Source organism: Nicotiana tabacum, chromosome 1, assembly GCF_000715075.1.
Source record: "Nicotiana tabacum cultivar K326 chromosome 1, ASM71507v2, whole genome shotgun sequence".
Lineage (NCBI taxonomy): Eukaryota > Viridiplantae > Streptophyta > Magnoliopsida > Solanales > Solanaceae > Nicotiana > Nicotiana tabacum.
In genome coordinates, this window is record NC_134080.1 from 113238784 (window position 1) to 113260507 (window position 21724).

At 39.3% G+C, this 21724-nt stretch overlaps 1 pseudogene; it reads left to right on the forward strand.

The window, feature by feature from the left end:
- The first annotated feature begins 17143 nt into the window (after positions 1-17143).
- Positions 17144-21418, forward strand: LOC107784547 (uncharacterized; annotated as a pseudogene).
- The last annotated feature ends 306 nt before the right edge of the window (positions 21419-21724 follow it).

A 21724-nucleotide genomic window follows, 5' to 3' on the forward strand; every position in this document is an offset into this window, starting at 1 on the left:
ATTCTCATTACTTGCTATAAATCAAACTCAATTATTTGCAGGGGCACACACCATTGGCCAATCACAGTGCTCTTCATTTCAGAACAGAATATACAATACATCAGATATAGAGGGACATTGCAATGTCATAAAAATGGAGGGAATGGAAGTTTGGCCCCACTCGATTTGGTCACGGACAAAAAACTTGACAACAATTATTTCAAGAACCTAATGCAGTATGTTCCCCATGGCGTGATGAATGTTGTCTTCTCTGCATCTTCCTCATCCATTAGGATTTGATGATAGCCTGCATAGCAATCCACAAAAGACTCAATCTCATGTTTGGTGCAATTGTCAATCAGAATGTGGATATGTGGCAGTGGAAAGTTGTCCTTGGGACTCGCCTTGTTGAGATCACGGTAATCAACACACACCCTGGTCTTGCCATCCTTCTTTGGCACAAGTACTACATTGGCTAACCAAGTGGGATACCGAGTGACCCGATTGACTTTTGCATCAAACTGCTTGGTGACCTCTTCTTTGATCTTCACACTCATATCAGTCTTAAATTTCCTCAGCTTCTGCTTTACAGGAGGGAATGCCGGGTCAGTGGGCAGTTTGTGAACCACCAAATCAGTGCTTAGACCTGGCATGTCGTCATATGACCATGCAAAAATTTCTTTGTACTCAAACAATGCCTTAATTATCTCCTCTCTGAGTTGAAGTTCAAGATGGACACTTATCTTAGTTTCTCTGATATTATCTGGGTCCCCTAAATTGATTACTTCTGTATCACTTAGGTTAGACTTGGGTTTTTATTCAAAATGACTTAATTTTTTACTAATCTCTTCAAAGGCCTCATCATCATCATATTTCGATTCATCATCACACTCTATTTCTTGAATTACTATTTCAGAATTATATTGGCTTTTAAGACTGGGCCGGAGATTCCTCATGCATGTCATGCCATTGAAACCAGCATAAAAAGAACTGTACAAGGAAGAAAAGAAAAACAAAAATAAAACTATCAGGAGGGAAGAAAAGGGAAATTGCATTTCATTAAAGATAACAAGGTTTATACATCCAAACGAATGGAACATAGAATCTGAATTACAACCCTGGAATAATCCGGATAAACTGAAAGAAAATCAAAGCAAACTACCAAAACTCCCTCCGAGTAGGAAGAGGAGTAGCTTCCCAATTGTTAATCTTTGCACTATGCCCAACAAATTGCACATCCGCCTTGCTAGTACACTCTCCAGCTTCCAACATGTTCACATCGGTGAATAACCTCTCGAACTTTTCAATCAAATCTCCATCCACATCAAACACTGAACTGGGAACCATCGTCACTGGGTGCTTTCGGGTACCAGGCCTGACAAATGATCTGGAAAGACGCGAGACGGGCTTTGGAAGGGCCCATACCCTCTATTTCATTTTTCTGGCTCTTCTCACGTCTGCGACTGTTGTCTTGAATCCCAAACCAAATGTATCTAAGTTTTTAGGAAGAGAAACCGGCTGTATGATGCCTTGCAGAGATGCACCCAAACCTTTACCAGGTACAAAACCATTATTCAACATTTCAAAAGCCACCATGACTAATGCGGTAGTTACCTTTGGAACTGGAACGCCCTTCCCCTCTGGAATTTTCTCAACTGACACTGTGTCAAAAACCTGATAGGCCCATGGCCCCTTGTCGTCTTCAACTTCAATGAATGGTACAATGGCATTGCTGTGAGCACACAGATTATCCTCACCGTGTACCACAATTTCCTGTATGTCCCATTCAAATTTAACCATCTGGTGCAGGGTGGATGGGATCGCTTTGGCAGCATGGATCCAAGGTCGACCTAATAGCAGATTGTAAGAAACAACCACATCGAGCACCTAGAACTCCATGGTAAATTCAACTGGCCCTATTGTAAGCTCAAGCACTATGTCACCGACTGAATCTTTCCCTCCACCGTCGAATCCTCGAACGCAGACATTGTTCTTGTTAATTCTTTCATCATCCACCTTCAACTTGTTCAGAGTGGAGAGAGGGAAAATGTTCACACTGGAACCATTGTCGACCAGTGCCCGGGTAACAACGGAATCTTCACATTTCACCATAATATAAAGGGCTCTATTGTGCTCAGTGCCATCCACGAGCAATTCATCATCAGAAAAAATGACTCTGTTTACCTCAAAAATCTTGTTGGCTATCTTTTCCAAGTGGTTTACTGAAATTTTGTCAGGAACATGGGCCTCGTTCAGGATTTTCATCAAGGCCCGATGGTGCTCGTCTGAATGGATTAACGATGAAAATAGTGAAATTTGAGCAGGCGTCTTCCTCAACTTATCCACAATAGAATAGTCTTGCACTTTCATCTTATTCAAAAACTCTTCTGTCTCTTCTTCGGTCACAGCCTTCTTCACTAGTACTGGGTTATCTTTGGAGGTTTTGGCTTTTCTTAACTCTTCGGAGGCAAAGAATCTCCCCGACCGAGTCAATCTGTGTGTTTCATAGACTTCCTCTTTAACTTCTTTTCACTGGTAAGTCACTGTCACCCACTCATAATTCCACGGGACAACCTTGCTGCTGACTATTGGTAGCTGGGTTACAGGTTTGATAATGACAGGATCTGTGCGAGCACCCTCCACAATTACCACAGGTTTGTTCACTACCCCTGGTACCATCACTTTTGCTTTTTCTTGTTTCACTGCAACCTCACTTGAGGACCCCTTCTCGACTACCACAGATGGTTTACTATCTATACCTTTCAACTTGATCACTGACTTCTCATTTGTTGGCTTTTCAATTGGCCTGACCTCATTGGACCGAATCATCATGATAGTCTGTGAAGGCTTTTTGGGCTCTCCTCCCCTATGCACTATCTCGATCATATTTGTCTCATGATGGGTCGGCAACGGATTCTGGTTGATATTAGGCGCCTCCGGAGCTTGGACCTCAATCCGATTGGTATCAATAAGCTCTTGAATAGCTGTTTTCAACTACCAACATTTCTCTATGTCATGCCCCAGAGCACCAGAACAATATTCACAACTCACAGAGTGATCAAGATTCCTCGGGGGAGGATTTCGCAGTTTTGGCTCGATCAGACTCAGCATACCCAATTGTCGTAACCTGTGGAACAAACTGGTATAGGATTCTCCCAATAGAGTGAAGGTTTTCTTCTTCTACAACCTCTCGTTCTTAAATGCTTGGTTGGGCTGTAAACCTGATCCAGGAGGGTTTCGTAAGCTCTTTGGGGTGGATAGGTATTTTGTGGAGCTGGGTATGTATTTTGTGGGACTGGCGCACGCCATTGTGCGTGGGTCGGAGGTTGGCTGTATATTTGGGCATGGTGGACGGAAAATTGGGGGTCTGGTGGTAGGTAGTAGTGTTGTGGTGGGCTATATGGGGTATGAGGGTAGGTTTGGTGGTGGGGACGAGGCTGATTATAGTGGTGAGGCGAACCTCTGGGTCCGAACCAAGCTCCTGAATCAATCGTTGATACATCCTCTTACTTCTTCTTTCCAATTACTCCCCCAGTTCTACTTTAAATGGCCTGGGTGGTTGCCTTAATAGCTGAATAGTTCATGATTTTGTTTGTCTTGAGCCCTTCTTCTACCGTACTGCCCATCTTTACCACTTCACTAAAGGACTTGACTATAACTAATACCAGATGACCATAATAAGTAGGTTCTAAGGCCTGCAGAAAATAATCTACCATTTCACTTTCTTTCATTGGAGGGTCAACCCTTGTTGCCTGCTCTCTCCACCTAAAACCATACTCCCTGAAACTTTCATTGTGCTTTTTCTCAAGTTTCGTCAAAGATAGACGATACGGAATAATCTCGAGATTGTACTGGAAGTGACAAGAAAATGTCTGGGCTAGATCATCCCATGTGTACCATCTTCCGTGATCCTGCCGAGTGTACCACTCCAGTGCCGAACCACTCAGACTTTGACTGACATATGCCATTAGCAACTCGTCTTTCCCACCAGCTCCCCTCATTTTGCTACAGAAACCACTCAAATTCGCCACTGGATCACCATGGCCATCATACAAATCAAACTTGGGCATCTTAAACCCTACCGGCAATTGCACATCTGAAAATAGACATAGATCTTTGTAAGCCACACTTACTTGACCTCCCAACCCCTGCATGTCTCTGAATGACTGTTCTAAGCTTTTAACTTTCCTGAATATCTCCTCCTTTTCGGGATTTTTGGATGGTTTCTCAGCTTCCACAAGAAAGATCAAAACGAGGAGTGTAAGAATAGGGTTCCGGAACTTTGAAAGTGAGCTCCGGGGGGTAGTACTGGTTGTCATGAGCTTGGACAAAGGCTCGCTGGAGGATCTGTGGAGTGTAGCGGGAGGGGGCGCAACAAAGACAGGAGTGGCTGGTGGAGGAGGGTATGGAACTGGTTTGGGTGGTGGAGCGGGTGGTGTTTGGGAAGTTGTGCTCTGTTAGTGTTAGTAGATGGGAAAGCTGGGGGACGAATCGGTGGTAGGGTAATCCTGAGACTGAGCCAGTGGCGGGATGAAGGCAGGGTTGGCGGGGTAGGCTGGTGGTGGTTGCCCCTTTGCCCAGGCTTGGTACATTTCGGTCATCTGCTGCTTCAACTTATATATCTCTTCTTTCATCGAATTAACATCCAACTCTTCCACCTCTCTTGAAGGATCGATGACACTCGCATCAAGTTCCTGACTGGCCATGTCAATTTGTTCTTGGAACGGGTGTTGTATGGGTGAGTTTCCAGAATGCCATACAAACTAACCACCTACCTGTTACTTGACGATAACAGCAAACTTGTTAGCGATCAGGGTTTAACAGATAGGCAACCGCACATTTGGGGAATAAATGCACCTAAGTAGTTAACCGTTTCTATTAAGCATTTGATCGATTGCTTGCGTCATCTCGGCTTTTCCTTATTTCTATTTACAACTTCCCTTTTTCTCTCTTTTTTCTTTTCATTCTTGCCTTTGCTTTTTCTTGGTTTTTATTCTCTCATACTTCTCTCTCTTGTTTTGCCATTGCTCTTTTCCCACAGTTTCTTATTTTCTTTCTCTTTTCTTTTCTTTTTCCCTCTTGTTTTTCTCTCCTTTTCTTTTCCTCTTTTTTCTATCACTCTTTTTCTTTCATTTGGTTATGGTCGAATCTTATCGAGATTTCCTACGTATCATGACCCCGCATGAATCAGACCGAGCGTAGATTTGGGAATAAATGTAAAATAAGTAATAAAATATTTTGGGATTTTCAAATATTCATAAAAAGAAAATGCTTTGATTACAACGACTCAAAAAACTAACATACTCAAAAAGACACTAACGGACTTTGATGAAAAGATTAAAATACAGACTCAAAAATAGACTAACAGACTTCTATGAAAATTACGAATACATCAATGCCTCAACTGCTCCTGGGGTCCGCGGGACATCATTCGGTCTCGCCACGGGCCTACGCGCTAGATCCCCTTGGAGGTGATAGAGATCTTCCATTATCTGCGAACAAAGGTCATTACGGTGGCAAAGAACATGGATCTAGTCATATCCTCACAACCGCTACACTTCATCGCGATGTAGTCAGCGATCCTTCTGACTCTCTCTCTTATGACACCCTTTTCTTGCAACAAACGCCCAATCTGCTGGGCCCTGGCTTCCAAAGTTTGTTCGGCTACATGATTCTGTTCTTGAAGTTGTTGCAAATCTCTTTCTAACTGTGCCATCACTATGTAACAGTGTTCTCTTTCTGCCTTAAAGTCTTTTGCCTGCTTGATCATTTTGTTCTCAAAGGTTAAAGTTTTTTGCCTGCTTGATCATTTTTTTCTCAAAGATGATGACCCTTTTCTTCAATCCCACAACCTCATTGTCATATTTGTCTTTAACTGTCTAACCAGGCGCGCTCGTTCTTCTGCATTCTTAGCCAATTTTGTTCGAGCCCTGGCTAGTTCATCCTCTGCTTTGTTCAAATTGAAGCCATACTCACTCACCTTCTGCCTAAGGTTCTTTAAAAGTTTTTCATCATTTGCACTTCTGGCGGGATTTTCAGCTGTTGTTTTCATTTCTCGAATCTGGGCTCGAAGGGCCTCATTTTCTTTGGCTAGCTTTTTCTTTTCACCCTCATCTGCCGCGGCTTGCAAACCATTCTCGAATTGAAGATCCTTGACTTGCTTCTCTAGCATGCTTATGGTAACCCTGTACTCATTTTCCTTGGCCAACCAAGCCCACTGTTCTTGTGATGCCTCGACAAATTCCAGAAGATGGGGTCTTTTGGCCGGCCTCCCAAACTCAATTTCCCTTTTATACCAAGCAAGGTACCCTGGCGAAACTTCACCTTTGGATCGATCATGTACACAGGTATTTGCCGTCAAGTATTAACACTCGCTCCAAATCTGGCGGACTGTTGCTTCATGAAACTGACCATCAGGACTAATCTTGACTACTTGAGCATTAATATCTTCATCTTTTAGAACTATTTGGCATCTCCCCAGCTGTCTCAAAACCCGGTATGGGGCATAAGGTTGGATACTCCTGAGACCGATCAAGAGGAAATAAGGCCCGGTAGCTGGCATGTATATGATCTCATCTACAGGAAGCCATCCAAACGTCCACTCTATTTGGTTTGCAGTGATGGAAAGGAAGTGTGATACCCATCCTATGACCCCTTCTAGCAAGCTGATCCCATCAACCCTTGTATAAAACTCCTCTATGTGGGTTTTCTCTATCGACCCATAACTCATGAATTGAGGACGGTGGCATAGATGTTCGATCATCCACATCTGCAGCAACAAGTTGCATCCCTCAAAAAAGTCTCCTCCGGTTTTGCAGGCTGTGAGAGTGCGGAAGATTTCAGCTACTATCATGGGTGCGAGGGTGCTTTTGGCTTGAGTAAGCAAAGTGCTGACGACCCCAGCTATCCGTATATCGATATTTCCCTCTTTCCTAGGAAACACCAGAAGTCCCAAGAAGACCACCATAAAAGCAAAACACATGTGTTCTTCCCATTTGAGACGGTTCCCTTTGCTACAAATTTTGTTTTCTGGATTGTTAAATCCTCCTATGTGACCGTATCTCTGGTATATAAACTATGGAGTGGAAAATCCCACGGCCAAATCTGGGTTGTGGACCCCCTTGCTTATCTTCAAAGAATCTAGGAATTTGTGTACATCGATGACTCTTGGAGCAACCAGATACTTATGTCTTAGAGGAACCTCAGCGTTTTCAATATATCCGGCTATTTCTTCCAAAGTTGGGTGAGTTCAAAATCTGAGAAATGAAACACGTTGTGGGCCGGGTCCCACAATGTAACCAACGCCTTTATGATGTCTCCTCTAGGCCTAATCTTCAATAACCCGGTGAGACCTCCCAAGTATTGACTGACCATATATTGCCCTGATTTACCCAGATCATCCCACCACATATGCAGCTCCAAAGGGATTTTGTTCATGACTGTTATTGGCAACTTTTGACTCGTGCTCATTCTGCACATTTATTAATGTGATTAAGAAAAATCATGACTCATTTGACTCAAGAAAAGTTAATAATTTTTTTTCAAATTGACATTTCAAAAATAAAACCTGGCTTTGCAAATACGGCCTTTCAGCACTTCCGGGGAGAAGATTTTAAGGTTGTGCTTGCTAACCGGCCAAAATTCAAAAAAGAGATCAAAGGTGGATGTTCTTGCAAAAACAGCCTTCAGGCGTCCTTTTAGGGACATTCGGCTAATTTTGACAAGAATGGCATCGCCTTACTTATTCACCACAAAGACAATAAAATTTTGGTTCTTTTTAGGCTATTTTTGTAAAAAGGGAAGTTGGACCCGATGGGGGTTGCCTACGTATCCCACATCCGGTGAGAATCAAACTAGCATAGTTCGGGTAATTTTGACAAAACAAAAACCAACTCTTTTTTTCTTCTTTTTTTTTTCAAAATGAAACAAAAAAAAATTCAAAATTTCGGTAGAGTTTCAGTATATTTTGGACATCGGTTTTTCAAAACAGAAAATTATCTCTCTGAGCTTTCTCATTAACTTTCCCTAAGTTTTCCTCTACAAGTCGGTCAACATGCAAATACGAAGCAACTGAATGCACAAGTAGCAAGTAAGATGCATCAGGATGGTCTTTTTATTTCGGGTACACCTATCCTAGATAGACCCAACCCCTGTGTTGAGTCTCCAAAGTCAAATCCATATGATGCAAACAAACGTTCCTACTAGGGATCCGGCATGAGGCTGAGTTATTCTAAGTTCAAAACCTAGGTATGTGTTCTAAACTGTGTACCCGAGCGGACAACTCGAGCCGAGGAGGGGGCTACGTACCGAGAACCAAAAGGCCATCCGGCTTAGTAACTTGTCCGAACCTCTTTCTTATTTCAAGGTATGACACTAACAGAATAGGGAGTCTCGACCAGCGAGCACATCCCCGAAGATGAGAAGCAACATTTAGCACATTAGGCCCAAACATGCAATAAAGTGAGATAACAGATAAAACCAAATATAACAGTTTATCTTAGCTCAAATTCTTAACCCTGAACCAGAGATTTTGGGTTCGTCCCCAGCAGAGTTGCTAGAGCTGTCACACCTCTTTTTTTACCTACACCCTCATAAAGGGGTATATAAGGGAGTTTTTTTCCAACTTAAAGTGACAATCAAAACGGGATTATTTTGTTTAAAATTCAGAGTCACCACTTGGGATAGTTTTATGGTGTCCCAAGTCACTGTTTCAAATGCCGAATCGAGGAAAAGATTGACTTTGTATTACAGTCCGCGAATACAGAAATTCGGGTAAGGAATTCTGTTAACCCGGGAGAAGGTGTTAGGCATTCCCGAGTTTCGTGGTTCTAGCACGGTCACTCAACAGTTATAATTGGCCTATTTATTTGATTTTAGTACATGTTTTAGCCTATGGTGCAATTTTAAATTATTAACTGCTTTTAATTAATTTTAGGAAAATTCAATGTCATCTAAAATACGTCTTGAACCACGTCACATAAATGCACCTGCGGTCCATGACATATTTTATCTAACGTTGTTAAGATTTGGATTTGGGTCACATAAATGCACACCCGAGTTTAGGAAGGTAAATTATTAAAATAATGCGCCTAAAGCAACTACGCGTTTGCAACTCTGCGAGGGGCATGGAAATTGGCGCGCCTCGATTTCTAAGGATTCAAGTATTAATTAAATGAGGGCCATGCATTTTGAGATTATTGTTCAACACGGCACACCTTGATTTATTAGAAGGACAATACTTAATTAAACGGGTCTAAGATGTTTGAGCATATTCTAGATTAATGTTCTAATTGCTCTTACTAGCCATAAACCCAAGTGGGATCAGCGGGTATTTTAATTACATGAAGAGGTTTGGGCCAGCTACGGGTCCAATGCTATTTGGAGACTTTTCAAAGGAAACCAGACCAAGCCTGGTCCCAAAACCCATATTTGATTGTCCCTTACTGCTGATTCAGTGTGAGAAATAATTGGGCTCAGAAGGAAGCCCAGCTGGGCAGCATGGTTACGAAAAGAAGGGCAATTGTAATCGGGCCAACGATGATGGCCCCAAAACATGATTCAACCAACACACTTGAGACGGCATGTATTATGCAAGAAAATTCTACATTTGAGTAGATATTAATAATCTTTAATTCAGATGCAAAATAGCTTTTAAGACCAACATAGAGTTCAAAGTGAAGATTCAACCTCTAATTGCAACAGTACATCCTTACACAAATTATCCACTAATTAACAGAACCCAAAGACCCCCCAGCTCATATTGAATTCAATTCTCACCCTTCAACAAGATATGAATTTCATATTTCTTCTAAAGCAAACAAGATACAAAAGAGCTGAAATCGAATGATGAAAGTTACTATTTCTGAAATTAAAACTCCGGGAATCATTCGACAGTCTTTAAGCTCACATGACAGAGAAATAAATGAAGGACCATGCTAATTAACAGGATAAATGGATCTTAAATCAACACTTAAAGAACAGATGACCATCCCCATGAACACTCAACCATAGTCAAGGCAAACACCTTTAAAGGAAGAAACCCCCCCTCACGAACCATATATCAATTTAGCAGTCCTTTCCATGCAAATACCTCCAACTCAACAGACTAATATACTTCATGTTTCCCCTTAAGACAGAATGTAGCATGAAATTCCTAAAAAATATATTATACTACTACTACTTCAGAAAATGAATAGGTAAACTAGTCATTGTTACATTATACTACTACTTTTGAAATTCAAAAAAACAATAGCTAACATTCATGGTTAATAGAACAACATTCATTTCTGAGATCTTCAAGAAATTACAACACTCCAAACTTGCATCTCATCGGTTCAGAAAATCAGGGAGTACCTGGAAATTGAAAAGGAAAGAAAGAAGTGAGGAAGCAATAAGCAACAGCAGCCCAGTTTTCAACACCCAGGAAGTAGGAGACCAAACAAACACACCAACTTGATTCAGCCAATGGAACAGTAACCTCAACAAACCAAAACATCAAAAACCAGCTATTCAAAACCAAAAATCAAGCCATTTTCGACCAAAGATTGAAGGATGTGAAACTTTCAAAGATTTTAACTAATAAAAAAAATCAGAATCCTCCAGCTAATACAGAATTTGATCAATTTTATCAAAGAAAACTGCTGGAAATCAGTGTAATTTTTAGAATTATTCAGTCGTTTTGTTTTCTCAGAATTTTCTCTATATTTTTCTGCCTTGAAAGGCAAGGAAATGTGCCTTTATAGGAAAGGGATTAGGGAAGCAACTAGGAATTAGTTTTTGCACTCTAGTCCCTCTCTAATTCTCATTTTAGCTTAGGTGTCCCTATTTTGATTTTCCAGCATTCAAAACAAACTCATTCCCACTTCCTAGAAACTTCTATTTCAGTTACAATAAGATTCCCCTATCTAATTACCACAAATTACTCCTTTACCTACTGTTATTTACCCTCCTCTAACCCGAACTTGGGCCCCAAGCAAAGACGGGCTTCTAATGCCTCACGTCTAACTTAACATAGGCCCTAAACCTAATCTCAAATCGGCCCAGTAATGAATCAAGCAAGGGCTGACAAAAGCTCAAAAATAATTAACAAGTCCGATTTAAACCAAGCAGAAATCCAAAATCAAGCAAAGACAAAATCCAATAAGGTACTAATCCTAATTACACGATTTTTTAAAAGCTAAAACCATTAATTCTATTAAACTAAACTGATTCGAATCACAAGCAAATATGAGAACCAGAAAAAGAAAACAAGCAAAGGACAAGAAGAAAAGAATGAGAGAAAGAAAGTACTTATGCAATCCGCCATGAATCGATGAAGACGATGAACTTGGCCAAATGTTCTTGGTCCGGTTCGGGACGAACAAATCTCGACATGAGCCAAAATTGTCGTTAATCAATTATTCTAATCAAGAACAATCGCTTAACGAAAGTTCTGAGTCAAGTCGAGTCTTGAAAGCATGGGAATCGAAACGTTATTTCTTTTCTAATTTTCAAACCCAGACTTGAAGTTAATATGTGGGGATTTTGGGGAGATTGGCACCGGATTATTCTTTGAAGGAGTATGGGGAATGGATGGTGAGAATTTGGGGGTAGTTTGGAGCTGGAATACCGGTGACAATGGCAGATTAGGGTTTCCAGTTGGAGAAGGCAAAGTACAAGGATGTTTGGATGAACTGAAGGTCTCTGAAGTTTCGGACCTTATTATGTGAAAGGGGGGAGGGGGGTTCTTGGCCGTTGGATTGGAACGAAATCAAGGGCTGGGATTCAACCAACATTAAACGTGGTCGTTTGGTGTTACTGGGGTGACCGGACCGGGTTTGGCTTGGGGTTGGGGCGAATTTTGGTGGGTTTGGCCGGGTATTGGGGAAAATGTATTGGGCCTGAGGAACAAACAGATGTATTAGCCCAAACTCCTATTTCTTCAGTTCCCTTTCTTCTTTTTCCCAATTAACTCTTTTTAAATCCTTTTCCTTCTTTTTCTCTTTTTTTATTTTTTTGAAATAATGAAAAATAAACCTATACTAATTCCTAAATTAAATTAATCCTAACACTCAAATTAATTAATTACCACAATTAAAACAAAACCAAATTAAAGGAAAACTACCAAAATTCAAAGCTAGAATTAAAAAGGGAAAATAATTTATTTTTTTTTGAATTTTCCATTTGTGTAAAAACAACTAATTTGCTACTTGGCCGGACAAATGTGAAATTAAACCCTAAATGTAAATGCAACGTATTTTTGTATTTTTCATTAGTTAAATAAAGTAAATATGCACAGACAATATGCAAACAATACAGAAAATACCACAAACATCCACAAAATTGCAAATAATAATAATAATAATAAAACAAAATCTACATTTCCTTCACAAGGATGAAGGCCGCTACCATATGTTTCTCCATATCATACCATACAGGTAGTGCTGGAGTCGTTACTTACTCGTTCTTATATCATGGTTGAAAAAAGTAAGGAAAGAACAAGAAGCTTGCAGTTTTCAGAGACATGAGTATTTCTAAAATTGATACTTCAAAACTTCCTACATGGAAGTACTTTAAACCACTAGGTTAAGCTAAGTAGTTGTGGTACCTGATAGCCAACAACATTCTTATTTGACAATAATGAATCATTTTCAAACAATCCTAGTACTGAAATTTGACAACAATTTAGAAATAGCAAATATATTGCTAAGCAAGCTAATGTCGATTTAACTGAACGGTGAAAATGATCAATAAACAGCATTTATCAACAGTTCTTTCACCACATTTCAGTAATAACAACTTAATAATCATACAAATGTCCTTGGATGCATAAAGAAATTTGAATTAAAGTATTCTTAAAACTAATAACTCAATATATTTAAAATTGGAACTAGCTAGTATTAGTTACTTACTTCTGCACTGTCAATTCGTAAAGACTTAATGATTTGCGTATATTAATGGTGAACATTATCTCTTGACATTCTTTTCCAATTGCATTGTTGAAATCTAGCATCATTTCTAGATAACGGTGAACAGTAATATCTAGAGAAACTGTAATTAATCTGGTTATATTGGCATTTCATGTTGTACTAAATTGGGTGCTTGTGACAAAACGCGGACATGGCCTACTTGGTTGTCAATATTGTTTAGAAAATCAGTAAGATATATGATCAAACTATTTTATAAGAAAAAAATAATTGTATCATGAGAAAGTAAGGAAGTTACTAGATCATGATAGCTGATGCAAGTGACAGTTTTAAAACACCACCAGATCCTTTCATAGAATCCCCAATATTCATAGAAGATATAAATGTTATTGAAAAATTGCATAAAGATAGCCATGAACTTTAAGAATGAATCAGAGGGAGTGATAGCAAATTACAAACTCTCAAAAACTTAGATACTTTAAATTTCACATTTATCTCTACACTGGCATACAAGTCTCATTGAATATTTACTGGCATACACGTCTCTAGTTAGACTAAAAAGACTCCTTAAAAATACAGAATTGAATGCAAGTGTAATTGCAATAACTAAACCTTAGTCCAACTAGTTGGTAATTTCTAAGACGTGGTTGTTGATTGCCCCAATTGCCTTGAGGTCTCCATTGTTGTTGGTTGGAAGAGTTGCCCTGTTGGCCTTGATAATTATTCACGTATTAAACCTCTTCACTTTGTTCATCATAACCATCATTTTGAAATCCACCACAGTCATCATCAAATTGCTCAGAATTCTCTTGGTTTTGTTGCCCTCTATGCCTTCTTTTGGTGACAAGCATATTGACACCCTCCATGGCATTCACTTGGCGAGGATTTTGAACTTGTTGCAACTGTGCCTTTGCTAGTTGGTTCATCGTAGTTGTCAACTCAGCTATAGCTTTCCCATGGTCATGTAATTCCTTGTGCAAATGAGTAACTATGGAGTCACCCTTGGGCACATTGGCTCTACTTTGCCACGCAGAAGAAGTGCCAGCCATCTCGTCAAGAATATCACATACCTCATCATACGACAGCTTCATAAAGTTGCCCCCAGTAAGTTGGTTCACTATGCATTGGTTTGTTATATTAATGCCCCGGTAGAAGATTTGTTGGATCATAGCCTCGGTCATATCATTGTTGGGGCATTCTTTCACCATTGTTCTATAACGCTCCCAAATCTCATGCAAAGGTTCCATGGGCTCTTACTTGAAAGCCAATATCTCATCTCGCAATGCTGCCATATGCCCCGATGAGAAACATTTGCAATGAACTTGTCCACCAACTCATCCCAAGTAGTGATGGAATGGTCGGGAAGTCACTCGAGCCAATCCAATGCCTTCCCTCTAAGTGAGAATGGGAAGAGTCTCAACCTAAGAGCATCCTCGGACACATTAGTCTGCTTGCTCCCCCAACATGTATCCACGAACCCCTTGAGATATTTGTAAGCATTTTAATTTGCAGCGCCCATAAAATACACACGCTGCTCAAGTAAGGTCAACATCACATTGTTTATTTGAAAATTGCCCGCTCGGATTCGGGGTGGGACAATAGCACTCGCATAGCCTTGGTTCGGAAGCACTCTGGGAGCCACTCTTGGAGGTGGCAGAGGAGGGTCTGGAATATTGTCATTAATAGTAGCATTGGCCTGGAAGCCTCTCCATTGTCCTTGAGGTACAAGAGGCACCTCATCATCTCCGACATCATCTACCTCCTCCCCCGCAATCACATTTCCAAGAGAGTCATTAACGTTGTTCGCTGCCATTTGGTACCTGAGTTGTGACACAAACATGTTAGTAACAAAGAAAGAAAGAAGAACAATACACAAAACTAGCTAAACAGATAGCCAAGACCGTTAGCTCCCCGGCAATGGCGCCAAAAAGTGATCGAGGCATACCCTGCACTACTATTGAGTAGCGAAAGAGGGTCGAAGTAGCCTTTACACGATTTAGGGTCGGGATCGATTTCCACAGAGAGCTGGAAGTTGGAGTCGGGTATCTATCTAGTTTAGGTTGTGTATGTGTTCCAAATTACACTTCTAAACATTTTTGAATTTTTTTTTACTTCTACTTTTATCGAACTACAATGCTAAATTAGACTAAACTACACTAAGAGTGAAATATTACGGGTTGTTCAAATGGTTAAAAAGGCACTAGGGTAGTGACTTTCGCCTAGGTGGTCAATTGACGGATACTTGAGTTTAAGATATAATTGACATATTTGGGGAGTATGATATAACCGTTGCACGATTTTACCCACTCTACAACTCTCGGTGGTTCAAGTAATTTTGCCACAATTGACTTTCTCAAGACTAATTGGGTATGCAAATTTGCACAAGCAATCAAGGTTCAAGTCGGGTGTTACTCTCTCGAGGTTTAACCCTTTAATTGGGGCTATCAATCTCTTGAATACGCCTCAATTCCTTGTTGGACCAATTTCGGAGACTTAGGCTCTCTTTCTCAAGAAGAGCCCAAGTCAACTAAACACAAACTAGTATTTGCAACTACTAATTCATCAATTATACATAAAATTAGCCCAAATATCAAACACCCATAGTCAATCTAGCCCTAAAACACAAGACCCATCAATTGCCTACACTAGGGTTGAGCCACAACCCTAGCTTATGGGTCTAGCTACTCATTATTAAAGGAGAAAATAAGAAATAGATGAAGAAAAACTCATATTAATTAATTACTAAATGAAACAAGAAGATTCAATGTTAAAATGTAGCTAAAATTACTCAAAACAGCTAAAAACTATGAAGTCACGAGTGCAGCTCTGAAGAGAAAATTATCTGATGACCTAAAAATGGGAAAAGAAGCTATTTATACTAAGCCAAAAAATCTGGACAAAAATACCCCTGCGGGGCTAGTGCGGACCACATGAAATCACGTGCGGCCACACTAAGGCTCTAGACTTGAAAATCAAACTCTCTGAACTGGGGCAATGCGGACCGCGCAGAATAGATTGCGGCCCCGATGCTTTCTAGTGCGGTTTGCATGAAATGGAGCGCGGACTGCATTGGCTTCAATCTCCAAAAATAGCAACTCTCTGATCCTTGGTTGTGCGGACCGCACTAAATCGAGTGCGGCCGCAGTAACTTCAGTGCGGACCGCATTAAATCCCATCCGGCCGCATTGCCTGATTTGCCTGAGTTGCATACTCTTTGAACCTCACTTGTGCGGACCGCACAGAATGGTGTGCGGCCGCACTGGCCTTGTTTTGTCTGAGCTTTGTCTTGCCTTGATACTTGTGCAAGTTTCACTCCTTTTTGAGCTGATCTTTGACATCTTGTCACTTTGTTGATCAAACCTGCAATCAAGCACAACTTGTGAGCCTTTTAGGACTATTTTGTACAAATTTCTAATTAAAACTAAAGCAAGAAGGAGTATAAAATGTATCAAAATCCCTAGTTATCAGGAGACGGGTGTAGAAGCATTTGACATCTCAAAAAAACAAAATTTTCAATTAAGGGTCGCTTTGATGTGGACAATCAATGACTTTCCAGCATATTCTATGTTATCTGGATGGAGAACTGTCGGTAACTTAGCATGTCCTTATTGTATGGAGGAAGCACAACCCTTTAGATTACGTCATGGTGGGAAAACAACTGACAGTCATAGAATATTTCTTGACCAAAATCATCCGTTTAGGAGAGATCATAAAAACTTTCGTAAGGGTTAGACTATTAGAAGGCTACCACCACCCCTTAGAATAGGAGAGGAAATCTTGGACCAAATTTGTGAGTTGGGACTGAGGAAAGTAACTGAGCTAGATGTAGAAGAAGTTAATGGGAGAATTTCTAGGTGTTGTGGATGGAAAAAGAGAAGCATCTTTTGGGATTTTCCTTATTGGAGCTCTAGCATGATCCGACATAATCTCGATGTCATTCATATTGAGAAAAATGTCTTTGAAATGTATTTAACACAATTCTTAATGTTGATGTCAAAACAAAAGACAATCCAAAGGCACGTGAAGATATGGTAAACTATTGCAATCGATCGCAATTGCCAAAGAATCCTATTGATGGAAGCTATCCCAAAGCTGCATATACAATAGAGAAGAATCAAAAAATTGCCTTGTTCAATTAGTTGGAAAATGTGAAGTTTTCAGATGGGTATGTTTTGAATTTGAGCCGATGCCTAGACATAGACAAATACAAATTATTTGGCATGAAAAGTCATGATTGCCATGTTTTCATGCAACGATTAATGCCTATTGCCTTTCGTGAGCTACTTCCTAGTAACGTGTGGCAAGCACTAACAGAATTGAGCTTATTTTTTAAGGATCTCACCTCGACTGTTCTTCAAGTGGTGGACATGGAGAGATTAGAGGCAGAAATCCCACAAATCTTATGTAAGTTAGAGCGTATATTTCCCCCTAGATTTTTTAACTCAATGGAACATGTGCTTGTACACCTGCCATATGAAGCAAGGATTGCTGGACCTGTACAATATAGATGGATGTATCCTTTTAAGAGGTTATGAACTTTTTATGTTCTTATTATGACAAGTATGCTACACATGATTTTATGAATTTAATGATATATCCATTTGCTTGTATAGGTACCTTCGAACTCTTAAAAAAATGATAGCGAATAAAGCTAGTGTCGAGGGTTCAATTTGTGAAGCATACTTGATGATGGAATCAACACAATTATTTTCTCATTATTTTGAACCTCATGTCATGACACGTAATCATAATGTGGCCCGTAATAATGATGGTGGTGTTATGGAAGATCTTGAAGGAAATTTATCAATATTCACCCATCCAGGCCGACTATGGGGAGAAGGAAAAAAGAGAAGTTTGTCCCTCGAAGAAATCAAGGCAGCCCAAACTTATATTCTACTAAATTGTGTAGAGGTTGAATCATTTGTAAGGTATCAGTTTTTAATAATAATAAATATATCCATATAGTTTGAGTCTGTATTTAACTTATTTTGTTGCAATGAAGTATGTACATTCAACGGTTGCAAGAAGAATTCCCCAATCTATCTTAGGATCAAATAAATGAGAGTCTCGAAACGTGTTTTACTATTTGGTTCAAGGAATATGTAAGACTATAAAAATTATTATCTTTTAATTATGTACTTGAATTGGCTTATTATATTTAACTAAGTCTTATAATTTTTTTTGAAATAGATTTGATGCAACCACATTGAGAACCAATTCTTGCCATATTTTATTTAGATATGCATTGTTTCATATCCTTCTTTTATTTATTTATTTTGTAGATATGCCTCGAGGTAGAGGTAGAGGTAGCGCAGGCCGTGTAGGTAAATCTTCTGTTAGGGGTAATTTTGCTACTCGTGAAAATATGCCTACTGTTCCCATTCCCACAATCAGTACTCAACAAGGTGGTACGAGTTCCTCGGGTGGACCAGATCATATCAATCAAGTTCAAACATTAGGTTCTAGTAGTGCGCCACCTATTCAAACATCAGGCCATGGTAGTACCCCAACTATTAATTTGGAACCATCTCCAAATACCCCTAATCAGAGCAACACAAAAGGCGAGGGTACATCTTCTCAAAGCAATATAATAGGCGAAATTGAGTGTAGCAGTACCCGCGGGCCGCGGACGCTTCTTACTCTTTCTCCTACAGGGTTAGTCCATACTTGTACTATTACTTTTAGTATATTTCATTGATATATGGTATGCCTTTAAATAATGTCTTCTAATTTGTTCAGGTCAGAGCCTTCATTTGAATGCTCTGAGTGTATAACTAAGTGTTTCAAGCATGAACTTGATCCTGATTGAATCGATTGGAAAAGCGTCTCAAATGAGATAAAAGAAATTATTTTGGAGAATTCAAGGTATAGCCATCACAATTGGATTTAGAAAGTATATTAACTTTGATATGTAACTTATTAATGTTATTACTTTATAAAATTATTCAGAAGGCATTCTACCGGGATTCTTCAATTGATACTGTGGTGCGGATCCAATGGGAGCATAGGGCAGCAAAAAGATACAATAATTTTATTAGCAAACTACAATCAAGTGGGGCGCAGCCGGACACTATTCCAAATAATGTGTCGGAAAGTTGGTTGAGACTTTGGAAAGATCCTAAATGTGTTGAACGTCATAAATAAATGCAAAAAATCGTTGTGGTGGGAGCGGAGTTGCCACTGGGACTCACACAGGTGGCTCTATCAATGTTGGGGAGCATCGCAAGAAACTTTTAAGTGGATTGTCTCTTGTTCTGTTTTTAATATACTGTGCTTGAAATTATTGTTTGAGAATTTCTTTTCGAAAAATTTGGGTTGTCAATGTGTGCCGAAATTGTAGTTAGCAGTTGGATAACATCTGTTTTTGGCCTAAAAATGGTACTCCAAAATTCTGTAGTTTGTCTGTTTACATAGAATAGACCTAATGTATCAGCAACAGAATTCCCAAGAGGAATCCTTTTCTTAGGGCTCTTTGTGAGGCATGCATGTGTATACCTGCCTATTTGGGTGTTTGAAATTGTTTCTGCATTTGTTTTTGGTTGTGTCTATGCTCATATGGAATTATAGATAGTGGATTAGAAGAAAGATTGTTTCTTTCTTATGGTTTGCTGCTAGTATTTTTGTGTGTATTTTTTAAAAGAGTCAAACCTTGTGTCCTTTAGCTTATTAATTCTGGAATTTCTCCATGGAGTGCTGGGAAGTTTTCCACTTGCAGGAGATTCAGGAAACATTGTACCTTTAGGTGTCGTTGTTGTCTGAGAATAACACATAGGTTGCTTATTCTGTGTGGTACCAGCTTTGGCCTGTAATTCTGTATTGGTTCTAGTTCTACTCATCGTAGTGGTTTATGTACTAATAGAAGGAATCACACATATAATCTCTTTGGCCTGAGTATGTTATAGTCTATTCTAAATCAGCAGATAGCATTCAAGTGCTTTAAGCCCTGGTTCCAGTAAAACTTTGATTTGTCATATATACAAGACCTTAATGCTGAGGAATGGCATTGTCTGTAACAGAAAGTATGATTGGCAGCGGCTACTTAACAGTGTGAAGCATTTATTTCGTGGCCGTCAATGCTGATATAGTGGATAAAGCAAACTGATAATTAATTAAAAGTTAGTTAGTTACAACAGACACCCAGCTTCAACTAATGTTCATCTGGCGAATGGAGCCCAGTTATACTAATAGTGTCTCTAGAACGTCTTAAAATGATGGAATTGCTAGTGTTGCACTTCGTGTATTTCATCACAATATTCCCTGGTGTTGCTGCAAAATAGCCTAGTTCTTTTTCTAATGAACTGACATTTGGTTAGAAATAAAAGAATATTACAGGATCCTATGACTAATGATGATTCTTTTCTTTTGGTTACTGAGAGGATCTCCAGCTGAGCTAATTTTAACTGTAACAAGTGTTAGCTCTGAATGAGCATTTTGAACTTACATATTACCTTTTCCTTTGATGTTGCAGAATTGCCACTTGTTTGAGAAGCCTGAGAAAATATATTAACTAGTAAATGGAAATGAAGATTAAATGCAACTAATTGTCATTGCATAAGAAGTCAGAAGCAGCAGTAATGTGTTTGCTAAAGACATGTTGAGTCTGTAGAAGATTGATTTTTGTTCCTAGAGCATCTGTTACTAGTAAATGGAAATGAAGATTGATTTTTGTACAAACAAGAAAACTACATCTGAATATGTTGTTCTCTGGATATTAATGGCTGCATGCCTTGTGTCACACTTGTTTAGCTTCACATAATCTTTACCTTTTTGAATACGTTGTTCTCTGGATTTGTGTTGTCTGAAATGATCATTAAGGTTACCTTTATTGAGGTTCCTTTTGTATAGGTTGTTAAAAAGGATCGAGATCCAACACCAAGTGAGTTGCATTTGCATGTCTATACACATGGTAATGATGGAAAATCTTTTGTTGTGAGAAAGCCCGAATCGTACATGTAAGATAGCTTTTTAAATAATTTTATTGACTTTACTTTCATATATTTTTTTCATTTTGTAAATTGAATGCTCAATATTATTTAGTTTTTTTATTTCATTAATTATTAACTCTTCTACAGGAAAATATCAGGAGATATTACAACAACAAACACAAACTCAATCTGATATTGATCAGTGTAAAGCATATTATCAAGCCGAAGGAGGATAAAAGAAAAGAAGAGTATATGATCTTGGATCTCAAGCAAAATGCTACTACGGGCCAAATCTTGATGGCTCTTTTGATCCGATGCTACATCGTCAGCGACACCTCCAAATGCTCAATCAACATCGACAGGGAATCTGGATGAGTTAGTGATGCGATTGATTCCTGCACTGACAGATCATATAGTTCCTGTAATCGTTGAGAGGGTACGCAAATTAGTTTCCTTACCCTCGCATCAGCCAAATACTGATCTTACCAACCACCCATTAGATGTGGCACCTACAGTTCCTACATCTTCTACTGCTGCTAACATTGATGAGGTTCATGCATTGGGTTCTGATGATGACCGTAACTCTCCACCCTCGCATAGTTAGCCTACTTTGTTGGACTTTATTGTTGGTCCTTATGGATTTTTTGTACTTAACGATACTGTTATATGCATTATGCTATATATTGTGGACCTTGTTAAATATATTGTTAATTTATATTAATATCAGTGATTTTTTATTAAGTGTATTTAATAGCTTTTATGTAATATGCTAGAACAGGGTACATTTAAAATAATAAATAAAAAGAATTTTAAAAAATCAGCAATTGTCACGACCCTAAATCTGGACCCGCTCGTGATGGCGCCTCTCGTGAAGACAAGGCCAGCCGACACTTTTCCATTTCAGTTTTTAACAGT